Source organism: Musca domestica, unplaced genomic scaffold (assembly GCF_030504385.1).
Source record: "Musca domestica strain aabys unplaced genomic scaffold, Musca_domestica.polishedcontigs.V.1.1 2, whole genome shotgun sequence".
NCBI classification, from domain to species: Eukaryota; Metazoa; Arthropoda; class Insecta; order Diptera; family Muscidae; genus Musca; species Musca domestica.
Window position 1 is genome coordinate 45,720,042 of NW_026712249.1, and position 13,305 is coordinate 45,733,346.

The window sequence follows — 13,305 nt, forward strand, 5'->3', positions numbered from 1 at the left end:
CTTCTATAATTAGCGGGACTTCCATATAAAGGCCTTCTTAAAATTCTGAAGGTCTTTTGTCTATAGAAGACAATACCAATTAGAAGCCCTCTGTTTATGGAAGGCAGAGAATTCTTTCAAAGTCTTTAATAGGTAGATCTCTTGAATGTCTTCAATAGCCAGAAGACTTTCACAAGTCTTCTATGGACGATGATCTCTTCAAAGTATTCCAAAGACAGAACATCTTGGAAGAATACCTCCTGAAGCTTTGCTATAGGCGGAAGACGAACTGAAGTTCTGCTATATGTAGAAGACCTTCTGAAGATCTCTTAGAGACGGAATACATTCCGAAGGTCTTCTAAAGACGGTATAATTTCTGAAGGTCTTTTGTACGCAGAATACCTTCTGAGGGTGTTCAGTAGAAGGTGTTCTATAGACAGAATACCCCCTAAGGCCTCATATAGACAGAAGACCCACTAAAGTTCTTCTAAAGACAGAAGATCATTTGAAGGTATTCTAAAGACAGTCACCTTTTGAAGGTCTTGTAAAGATAAGACCTTTCAAGTCCTCTTAAAGGTCTTCTACAGACCGAATAACTTTTTAAGGCCTTCTAAAGACAGAAATCCTTCTAAGGGTCTTCCAAAGAAAGAAGACCTTTTGAAGATCTTCCAATGAAAGAAGACCTTTTTCGAATGTCTTCTAAAGATAGAAGACCTTTCGAAGGTCCTCTTAAAAAAGAATAACTTTTGAAGGTCTTCTAAAGACAGAAGACCTTTTGAAGGTCTTCTATAAACAGAATACGTTTTAAAAGTCTTCTATTAACAGAAGACCTTTAAAAGGTTTGCTTTTTTGACAGAAGATTGTTTAAAGGTTTCTATGGACTGAAAATTGTTTGAAAGTCTTCTATAGACAGAAGACTTTTTGTAGGTCTTCTATGGACAGAAGACCTCTTGAAGGTCTTTTATAGGCAGAAGACCTTTTGAAGGTCTTCTATAGACAGAAGACCTTTTGAAGGTCTTCTATAAACAGAAGACGTTTTGATGGTCTTCTATAAGCAGAAGACCTTCTGAAGGACTAAAGACGACAGACATGTGACATTTCAAGTCTTCTGTACAAAAGTAACCCTTAAATGTGTTCAATACAAAAAGGTCTTTAAAAATCTTTGCACTTCTATGCCGGAGGACCTTTTTAATGGTCTTCTGTATCGTGAAGACCTTTTTCATGGGACTACCATTTGGAGATCTTCTTAGGTTGACGTCATCTAGAGAGAGAATACCTTAAAGTTAAGCATACAAAGAAGACCTTCTATAAACAGAAATCCTTTTTAAGGCCTTCTAACAGAGAGGATATTTTAAAAGTTTTCTGAGTAGAAAAAATCCTTTTAAAGGTTATAAATACGGAGAAGGTCTTAAGAATGCGATTTTTTAAAAAAATTTGTAAAAAAGGACTTCTATATGTAAAAGACCTTTTGAGGGTCTTTAAAAAGAAGGACCTTCAATTTTTTTTTTACACAGTGTAGGTTTTTATGGAAGTATTCTATATAGGAGACCTACCAAAAGCTTTCTATTGTAAGAAGCACTTAATACGTCTTCTATACATTGGATGGTTTAGGAATTTAATTTATTTATGTATACCATGCAGAGGGTCTTCTGTCTACTTAAGGCCTCTAAGAGGTAATCAATATACACTAGACTTCCTGAAAAACGATAGTAAAAAATGTCTACAGGTTATTTTCCTAATAGAACACCGTCCCTTCACCCCAAATATTTATTGTGCGTTTAAATGGATTTCCTTAAAAATATATTCAATATCCTCTCTGAATCCTAATAGGATTTCATTAAATGTCCATCCTTTGTTGTCGACTATTTTTTTTGCAATGAATAAATATTTGTACGTCCAAAACAAACAATGCCCAGAAATGCAATAAAATTCAATTACCTTTGATGAGTGGTACGATAAGTGGGGAGGGTGACATGTGTCCAAATGTCAGCTCATGTGTTCCCTTCGCCAATTAAATAAACAAAAAGGTGTTGAAATGTCAAGTGTTTTTAATCAATACTCGATGTGAATGTAAAAGAAGCCGCCAAAGGCTTAACAGGCAAACGTTGATGGATATGTTGCGGTGTCTGCTGACAGCGTTGGTATTGGGTAGCGAGGGTTTAAACACCATTACCAATGCCACAATTAAACGTAATGAACACGAACACCAGCCAAAATATAAAAACTCCGACATTGTGGTGCTCAAAGGACATGCAAATTAATATTTAAAACTCCATCACAGATGGCTGGCCGGACTGACGTCCGTTCGTTCATACATTCTTCTTGGTATTTGGTTGGTTGGTTGGCACTTATAAATCCTCTCTTCACTCACAATTTTCTGGTCATGTCCACCGTATCAAATTAACTTTATTTCGCTCGTGCATTTCGACCATTCGATGACATACTTGCCGCAGGGCTAAAATAACACACAAACAAAAAATGGGGTCCGGTTGCATTGTGTACTATCCCTGCTACGTCATGCCTTCCCTCTCTCTCTCTTTATTTTTTTTTTTGCAAAATATTTAACTTTTTGAACTTGAAATATGAGTTGCTTTGCATTGTTGTTTGTGTAACCCCTTGGCTGTAACGCACTGTCGACACTGTTGTTGCGGCTGGTGTTGTTGCATGTTGCCTGTAAAAATGTCATGTGGCGACCACCGGACGACATATCGACCTACCAGTCCAGCCAGCCAGCCAGTTGACTTTCTATCCATGTCGTCTGTCTATTGTTGTAATTAATTTCATACATGGTGTATTAGCATGCTAAACCATGTCTTATGCGCAAAAAGTGTGTACTTCGTAAATGACATCAGTAGGGGAAGACAAATAAATCAAGTCAAGAAATTTTGTTCTGTTGGTTTTGGCAATGAAGCGTGGCTACGAAGGGCATCGAGAATGATGATGGGAATCATGTGAAATTGAAGTCTTTTTTGAGGGGACAGCTTTAATGTTGAACTTTGAAGAGGAGAATTTAAAAACGAAGACTAAATGAAAATTGATTAATTTTTATAGTCTTCCAAAGGCAGAAGTTTCTTCACAGGTCTTTTATAAACAGGAAGATTATTTTCAAAGTCCTTTCCGAGAGAAAGAGAGAGGAATCGATCTAGAAGAATCCTACCTCAAAGAGAAGTCATTCTAAGGGCCCCTTATAAAGAGATCTCGCACAAGAGGGAGGAGACCATGTACAGTCATCCTACAGAAAGAAAACAGTCGCTTAGAGAAAAAGTCATGTAAAGACCTTCTACAAAGAAGATTATTTGAATGTATTTTATGCAGATAAGACCTTTGAAAGATCTTCTATAAAGATAAATTTTTTTATTGGTCTCCCGGAGGAGGTATTCTTTACGGGGGAGATAGCCCATATGCAGAGAAATACTATTTACAGATGGTTTGTTTTAAAGGCTTTTTGAAGGCCTTATATATAGAGAAGACCTTTTGAAGGTATTCAATGCAGAGATGACCTTTTAAATGCCTCTCTCTCAGAGATCTTTCAAACGCCTTCTATACAGAGAGGACCCTTTAAAAGTATTCTATACAGAGAGAACCTTTTTAAGGTCTTCTATACAGAGAGAACCTTCTGAAGGTCTTCTATACAGAGAGGACCTTCTGAAGGTCTTCTATACAGAGAGGGCCTCTGAAGGTCTTCTATACAGAGAGGACCTTCTGAAGGTCTTCTATACAGAGAGGACCTTCTGAAGGTCTTCTATACAGAAAGGACATTCTGAAGGTCTTCTATATAAAAAGGACCTTCAGAAGATCTTCTATATAGAGAGGACATTCTGAAGGTCTTCTATATAAAAAGGACCTTCGAAACGGCTTCTATACAGAGATGACCTTTTAAAGATCTTCTATAAAGAGAGGATCATTTAAATCGTCTTCTATACAGAGAGGACCTTTTAAAGGTCTTCTGTACAGAAAGGACCTTTTAAAGGTCTTCTGTACAGAAAGGACCTTTTAAAGGTCTTCTGTATAGAAAGAACCTTTTAAAGGTCTTCTATACAGAGAGGACCTTTTAAAGGTCTTCTATATAGAGAGGACCTTTTAATATACATATAGGACCTTTCAAAGATCTTATATAAGGGAAGACCTTCTAAAGGTCTCCTATACAGAGAGGACCTTCTGAAGGTATCCTATACAAAGATGACCTTTTAAAGGTCTTATACACAGAGAGGACCTTCTGAAGGTTTTCAATACAGAGTGGACCTTCTAAAAGTCTTCTATACAAAGAAGACATAAAGGTCTTCTGTATAGAGAGGACCTTTTAAAGGTCTTTTATACAGAGAATAACTCTGTAGAGAGGGCCTTATGAAGTTCTTCTTTAAAGAGAAGAACAATTGAAGGCCTTCTATACTAAGAAGGACTTTTGAAGGTATTTTAATTGGAGAAGGCTCTTTGGGGGTCTCCTATACAGATTAGGCCTTTTGAACTTTAATATCGAGAAGGTCTTTTGAGTGTCGTTTAATTCTCCTTTTAAAGGTCTTCTACTTTCAATGTCTTCAATACAAAGTATGTCATCTATAAAGAGAAGGCCTTTTAAAGGTCTTTAATACCGAGAATAAATTTTAAAAGCCTTATATGCAGAGAAGTCCTTTAGAAGGTTTCCTATGTGGGGATCCTTTTGAAGGTCTCCTGTGAAGAAAATGTCGTTAGAAAGTCTTCTCTTTAGAGAAGGCCTTTCAAAGTTCTTCTATACAAAGAAGACTTCTATACAGAGAAGAGGAGGACGATTGAAGACCTTATTAAGGGTTTCTTTGAAGGTCGTTTTTAGACAGAGGACGTTGTGAAGGTCTTCCATAGACAGACTACTTCAAAATGCCATTTTATAGACAGTAGAAATTGTCATGTTGGTCTTTACAGAGAGGACCTTTTTAGACATATTATTTTGGGAGAGGAGAGAGGACATAGATACAGAGAAGACTTCTTGAAGATCGTTGATAGGCTCAAGACATTTTACAGAAGTTTCTGTGTCTGAAAATAACGTTTAAAGGATTTTCTGAATGTGGAAGAGCCGCATACGTCTATATAACGCCCTTATGACGCTATAATACACCTTTAAAGGGCGTAGGTAGTAGACATGGTCTTCTGACCAAAGAATACATTTAAATGGGTCTTCTTTTTGTAGCCCTTGAAGAGTATTTTATCCACCGCAAACCCTATAGGGGTCTTCTGTGTATACCTCCGCAAATTGTCCCTTTAAAGGAACGTTTGTCTAAAATGGGTTTCGTCTGAAGAAGTCTATGAAAAGATCTTCTGTCTATATAATACCCATTAAACATTCTCCCGTCTATGGGATACCACCATATTGTCATTTATATACAGAGTACACCTAAACAGGTCTTCGGTCTAGTTAATATATTTAAAGAGTCTTCTCTAATGGAACTTCTGCATATACAAGATCCTTAAATTTTCGTAAAAAATCCTATAGGCAATTATAGTTATTTTTCAACAAAAAATAGCAGAATTCTTTGATAGAATACAAATCCTTTTTAAGCATTTCCTATTATTTTATTTCAACTTAAAACAAATACAACTTTTTCAATTAAACCGAATGTCGCTCTTGATATTGAAAGAAACAATAGACAAGTAGAGGAAGAAAAAAAATCATTTAGAATATTAACAAAAGGCGACATGTTCCGTTTTTATATTTTCCAAGACAATATTTGAACTTTGTCAAGAAACTTGAAGGAAATGTCCAAGAACTTCATATTTCTTAAGAAGAGAAAAAAACCTTGCAAATATATCTACAACTTGAAAGAAATGAAGAAAATAATCAACTCGGAAACAATATTCCAGTGTAGATTGCAATTTGTTATGGCAATGTTGATGACACAATGACGGGATGATGGTATGTATGTTTGGCGACACTTTACAAATGAAAAACACTTGATGTGTTTTTGTTGCGTTGACTTTGGCCTATCCTTCTAAATAACTGTCTTTCTTAGCTGTCTGTCTATCTGCCTGCCTATCTGACGCATGTTGAGCAAATAAAAACAATATGATGGCGAAAAGAAATGCTTTCATTCCATCAACACTTTAGCCCCATTTTCTCGATGACGACAACAAAGGCGGAGGCTGCTGCCGCTGCCAAACAGAAAAGGGCAATTTCACACGCACACCCACCCACGAGCATTACAAGGAAATGCAAAAAAGGCGCTAAGAAGAACAAAACGGAAAAGGTAATACCAAAATGTCATTATGGCTTGCATGGTATCCATATTCATGTGTGTGATGAGTTTACACCACCAACACCCACCCGAGTATATCACCCAATGCGAATCAGTCAGCCAGCCAACCATATATCCAGCCACGCATTTGTTTGTCTGTTTCGACTGTCTGCCTCGTCGTCATCATCATGTTGCATGCAATTCTCTTGTTACATTTATTTTTCTTCCTTTCCTTTTTTTGCATTTCAGGTTCATTCGTCCCAGTGCATCCATTATCACAACAAAACTATAGTCGTCGGAATATTTTTTAATCAGAAATTGTTTCACAAAATAGAGAAGCAAAAAAAAAAAAAAAAAACGAAGAAGACAAAAAAAAAGTGGAAATATTAATGCACTGCATGCTGGTGGAGTGTATGAATTGTTATCCTTGTATATATGTGCATGTTGTTGTTATTGCATAATGCAATGTAACCTTAACCCCTTCAATGACTCTTGTAGAGGAATGCAAACAGAATGATATGAGATTTTATTTTTGAATTTGCAATGGGAAAATACTTAAAGCTATGGGATATAATGGATTTAAGTCTTCTTTAAAAGAAATAGAATATTAAGATATTCCTGCCAGCATATTCGTGCAAAGGCAATAAGTCTTAAAGTATAGTTTACACATCATGTTTGAGTCAAATCTAAAGTGGTTTTTTCACATTTATTGTTAGCATTTTTATAGGAATCCTACCGGTGTTAAACTAATTATATTATACAGTTCTATATAACACACGCTTTATTTAAAAAAAGAAAGCAGCATATAAAGTCTTATAGTCGGGCGGGCCGACTTTATGATACCCTATACCACCTTGCATATTTTGTAGAGCTTCACATAACAAATAAAAGTTTTTATGGGGAATTAGAGAGAAATAAATCACAGTAACAATGGTTAAAGTTGTAATTTAAAGACCAAAGGAACTAATATATGAGAAGAATATATATATATATATATATATATATATATATATATAGCTATAAGAAAATATCTATATAGCTATATCTGAACCGATTTTCACGAAATTTGACATTCTTGTTTCCAGACTCAATTTGGTCGTATGTGCCAAATTCCATCCCATTGGGGTTACTATTACGCGTTTGGTGCACAATAAAAGGTAAATCGGACGAAGTTATATGTGGGAGCTATATCCAAATCGGAACCGATCTCGATAAAATTTAGCAAATTTATTTCTGAGCTGTATATCATATATTTCCCCAAATATTGTTGTTACAGAGTGCATATTACGGCTGCGGAGGACAAAAATAAGAAATCGGATGAACAATATATAAGGGAGCTATAGCTATATCTGAACCGATTTCGATCAAATTTGGTATACTTATTTTTAGGTTTGGTTGTATGTGCAAAATTCCATACTATTCGGGCTGATATTACACGTTTGGTGCACAATAAAAGGCAAATCGGTCGAAGATATATATGGGAGGTATATATCTAAATTTTAACCGATTATCTCCAATTTCAATAGGGTTCGTCCTTGGGCCAAACAAATGATTTGTGCAAAATTTCATCTGGATAGGGCAATAAATGCGAACTGTACAAAAATACATGGACAGACGGACGGACATGCATAAATCGACTCAGAATGTGATTCTATGCAGATCATCATCCCCATTTTTATGAGGGACATAATCCCCATAACTGTATGTTCGTAGGGTTTATGACACGGCACCGTAAAATCTCTCTTGTTTCAATTATCTGCAGAATTTTTACTCTAAATACACTTGTATTTTATTTATTCTAAAAGTATTAATTTATAATGCTACAGATAATTTCAGAAAAGGTCACTTTACATATGACTTTAAAATCTTGTGTAATCTAGCCTTAAAGGTAAAGTGACTGAATGTGGAACCATGTTCCGTTCCTATGCGTATCAGTAAATTTTTTAAAACCAAAATATTATTGTTATTACATAATTCCGAAATTTGGAATGAGAGTCACTGGTAGAGTGCAGGATAGATGTACCAAAGAGTTTCTGGAAATTCGAACTTAAAGATTACGAAAAATTCTAAAATGGTACTGTATGATACCATTTGGTCTTATGTGAACGGATAGAGCCAAAAATTTGATATTCGGTCAAGGCTGGAAAGTAAGTTTGTTATGTGATTTGTTTGATATGAAGGTGGTTTTTCCAAATGTGTACTAAATGTACGAGCTGTACTAAATGGTACCAAATTTGGAACAGCTTGTTTTTGGATGAACGTATAAAGCTGAAATTTTGTATTGGGGTCCCTTTTGATGGTGTGTTTGTGATAGAGAGCTGGTTTTGGAAATGTGTACTATAAGTGCACGAAAAGTACTAAATAGTACTATATTTGGCACAATTTAGCAATGGGTGAACAGATAGTGCTTGAAATCTCAAATTTGATATGAGGTCGCTGTTAATGTGACCCGGGCATATGTAGGTGTTTTCGGAAATGTGTGGGTATAGGGATAGAGATAGAGTTTTGAAATTTGAAATTTGGATTACTGATGGTATCTGTGCTTGAGATTTGGCGGTGGTTTGGAAATGTATCCTGTATGTATCTATTTAGTACGAAAAGTACTAAATGGCACTACATTCAGTATTGAGTGAAGGGATAGGGCTTGAATCGCCGAATTGGATATTGAGATCTCTGTTGGTATCAGAAACTGATATATGGAGCTGGTTTAGGAAAAATTTATCATAATTGTACGAAAAGTACTAAATGGTACTAAATTTGGTATTAGGTGAAGGAATAGAGTTGAAATTTTGAAATTTTATAAAGATGTCACAATTGGTGTATGTGGTTAATATAGGGAGGTTTTTTTTGGAAATATGTACTATAAGTGTTCGAAAATTTCGGGCTAGAGCTGGAATCCCGAAATTTGATATATATGTTGGTATCTGGAATTGAGATATGGAGGTGGGTTTGGAAATTGTACGAAAAGTACTAAATGCTACTTAATTTGTTATTGGGTTAAGGTATAGAGCTGAAATTCTGCAATTTGATATAGATGCCACGGTTGGTGTTTGTGGTTGAAAGAAGAAGAGTTTATATTGGGTAAAAAGTATTAAGTGGTACTAATTTAAGATTACTGTTGATGGAGGATATACGTAATAAATGTTACTAAATTTCGCATTGGGTGAAGGGATAGAACTGAAATTCTGATTTTTTATATTGAATTGAAAAGATTGGAATTGGGGATAGAACTGAAAGTTTGAATTTTTATTTTTTTTTTACATTACTTCGCAGTGCAAAGTGTTCGATTCAGCTACATGTCCCGCCATCATAGCCATTATAATCGGGTTCCACCAGATATTTTATATGTTGAGGGGTTTAAAGACGCATTAGAGCCAGGTCCAACTTAACGTATTTTTTACTTGTTTTTCTTGGATTTTTTATTAAAGAGTTCGTCGTTTAATGGATGAAAGTAAAATTATTTACATGACAGCAATTATACCCACGGCTCATACGGTTACCTATTTTTTCAACATTTCATCAATTCTTCACTCTTACCTGCAATAAAAGAAACAAAACATTTTATTATTAAACAGAAATTCTCTTAAATAAAACTAACATTAAATAAATGCAAAAAACAACAACAAAATGAATTAAAACAATTGCTGCAGTACCAAATGTTTTTAAACTAAGACATATGTTCCAAACAGAGAGAGAGAGATGGAAATAAATAAGAGGAACTGGAAAATGTTCATTAATGTGAATAACAGTCAGTGATATATAATTGCAATTTAAAATTTGGGCTAAAAATATTTTTAGAATTCAGTTTTCCAAAGAAGTTTCGTTCTGGTGTGATCATACCATTTATTTAAAAATGAGTAACCCAAAGAAAAAAAAATAAATTCAAAACTGAAATTAAATTCTAAACATATTTTGAGATATTAAGCTCAAAATTGTAATTTTTCAATTGTCAAAAAATCCATTTACTTAAAAAACTTAGATACAAATTACTAAATTTTGAATATTACAGTTACCAAGAGCCAACTGTATTAGTCCAGGAGTGGCCATAAAACGCATGTGTTTCAAACAATTTCAAACCTACAAAGCCGTATAGCAATCAAAGCAGTTGAATGGTAACGAGAAACAAAGCAAAGCTACAAAAATACCCGACTTCTGCATTTTAATACAAAACGGAATTGGAAAACAAACGTAAAATAATGCAAACAGAAAGCAAACTGGGCAAAAGGCAGTTAGTCATCCAGACACATCATGATCCACAACAACAACAACAACAAGGGGTGGCGTTAAAGGAACGTTGAAAAAAATTCAAGCTAGACAAAGAAATGAGTAAATAGAACAGGAATAGTCCAAATATAAATGGCAAAGGATTAATAAATGTATATTTTGTGTGTGTTGGATTTTTGTATCAAACAAATTGAGGTTCTGAATGAGGTGAAAGGATTACAAATCGCACACACACACAAACACACATTTTTAATTAAACTTTTTACGGCGATTTAAAAGGTGCACGTTTGTGTGAGTCATGCTGTCTGTCTGTCTTATGTAAATAAATCATAAATTATTTTCGAAAAATTATGACATAGATTATGTTTTATACATAAAATGTATATTCGTGTGGAAATTTGTGAAAATAAAAAATGTGCAATGAATCACAGGACAGGGGACAATAGTTAGAGAAATTGGAGAATATGGAGTTTTGGTTAATAAATAAAGTAAAGGGTGATTCTTAGGATATTATTTTTGACAACACTACTTTAAATAGTTTACCCAAATTTCGTGTTTTGTTTCACTGTCAATAATTTTATCGTTAATCGTCTTACCAACGAACAATGCTGGCTAATTATTGAATTTTCGTTATCAAAATGCATGTTCTGTTATAGAAGTTCATCGCACGTTTCAATTTTATGATAAGTACAACCGATTCTCATTTTTGGTTCAAAGGGGACGTAAATAAATAGAATGGTCGATTTTGGAGCGAATATCAGACAGAAGTATTGTAAAAGCTTACCAAGCATCCCGAAAAAGTCACTGTTTGGAGCTGTTTATGGGCTACTAGATCATTGGACCAAACTTCTTCAAAGATGCTGGGTATCGAAGCGTAACTGTGAATGGTGAGCGCTACAGTGAGACTATATCTAACTTTTATTTGTCCAAAATGTAAGACTTTGACTTATATGACATTTGATTTTAACAAGGAGGTGCAACTGCCACGTAGAACGCGTGTGGACTAATTGAGAAGCGAGTTCGGTGAAAAAATTATTTCACTTCTCAGACCGAATACTTGAGAAGAATATGCCAAAATTTAATTAAGCGGAGAGACCATATGTAAATCTGCATAGTTTTTTCAGTTCGAAAAATTGTTGGTTAAAACTTCATACATCGTACTAAATTTTCAGTCATTCAAGGTTTTATATATTATTCAAGATTTAACTTTTTCGAAAAGAATAATTAGAAAATGTTTACCTTTTACAACCAAAAATATTCAAAATCCTTCATTTCGAAGTTTATCGAGGAAGATGTAAGCAAAATCATCAATGGACCCAAATATAATCTTTCATTCCAAAACAATCTCAACGTCCCCATTTGTAAACCCTAGACACCAATGACACGAAAAGTGACATCAATATCAAATTTCAAGATTTCGACTTTATTACTTGACCCAGTACTATTTAAGAAGTTTAACCTCCATATCTCAATTCCAGATATCAAAAGAGCCTCAATATGTAAATTGAGGATTGCAGTCCTATCTGTTTACCAAATGCCAAAATTTAGTAACATTCAGTACTTTTCGTACAATTATAGTACACATTTCCAAATTTAGTAACACTTACTACAATTATAGTACGCATATCCAAACCCAGCTCCTTCTCTCTATCACAGACAATGACACCTATATCAGGCTTACAACTCATTTCCTTCACCCAGTATTATTTAGTACTTTTCGCACAATTTCCAAAATCACCTACTTATCTCAATCCCACATTTAACTATATCCCCTCACCCTATACCCAATTCAGTACCACTTAGGACTATTTGAACTTTTCCAAAACGAACTCCATATCTGGACCAAAGGCACCAACAATGACACTCTCCTGCATCAAATTTCAATATTTTAGTCCTACTCTTTTGCCCAGTACCAAATTTAGTAATATTTAGTATTTTTGTTAATAGTAAACATTTTCAAAACCAATTCCATATCTCAGCAGAGACCTGAATATCTAATTTGGGGATACCAGCCCTATCAATTCACTCAATACGAAAATTGTGTACAATTTAGTACTTTTCGTACAAATATATAACGCATTTCCGAAACCACCCCCCAAATCTGAAACACAAATACCATCTGTAATCTAAATATTAAATTTCAGAAGTTTATCTTCATCACTTCAAGCAATACCAAATATAGTATCTGTTAGTACTTTTCGTGCAATTATACAGTACATACAGGGCGAGATAAAAAACTGCAACAAAGTCAAACGTCATAATTTTTACATTTTTGCAAAAATTGTCGGAAATAGCATCAAATTTTAGAATAAGTTTAGATTTGTTCGAATTGGTAACCTTAGACATTAATTATGGCCCTCAAACGGACAAAGAAGCCGTCACTCGCCGAATGTTATTCTGCGGTATTTTGGTCCATTCTCGGCGAAACGCTTGATTGAGGTGATCGACATTTTGGTATTTTTTAATGCCAAGGTCTGCGGCCAAAATGTTTTTGTACCCAAGGCTTTAATATACCCTCCAGAATATTTTCGCGATAATATTCGACATTTATTCTGATACCAAGGAGAGCGACCATCGGCTGTTATGGCGGCCCACACCATCACAATGGCCGGCGCTTGAGTTTTGGTGGCCAACCGAAGGTGCACATTTTAAGCTGACTTCTTTGGCAAGTAAACACGATGATTTTGTTTTGTTTTTTATTTTACAAACTGCTGGACAACGAATATTTTCTCATCAGAGAAAACCAAATTCGGCAGTTCACCATTTTCGGCCAAACGAAGCAACTCTTTAGCTCTTTTGAGTCTATTTTATTTCTGTTGCGGTGTAAATTCTTGCACTTTTTTGAATTTCAATGGCTTTACCCCGAAAAACGAGTAACTAAATTTTATTTATAAGAGAT

General features: G+C 34.8%; 1 protein-coding gene across 3 annotated transcripts in view; it reads right to left on the reverse strand.

Moving 5' to 3' along the window:
- Positions 1-13,305, reverse strand: part of LOC101893254 (tyrosine-protein phosphatase 10D) — a 298,482-nt gene that overhangs the window by 155,413 nt on the left and 129,764 nt on the right. The window lies entirely within an intron of this gene.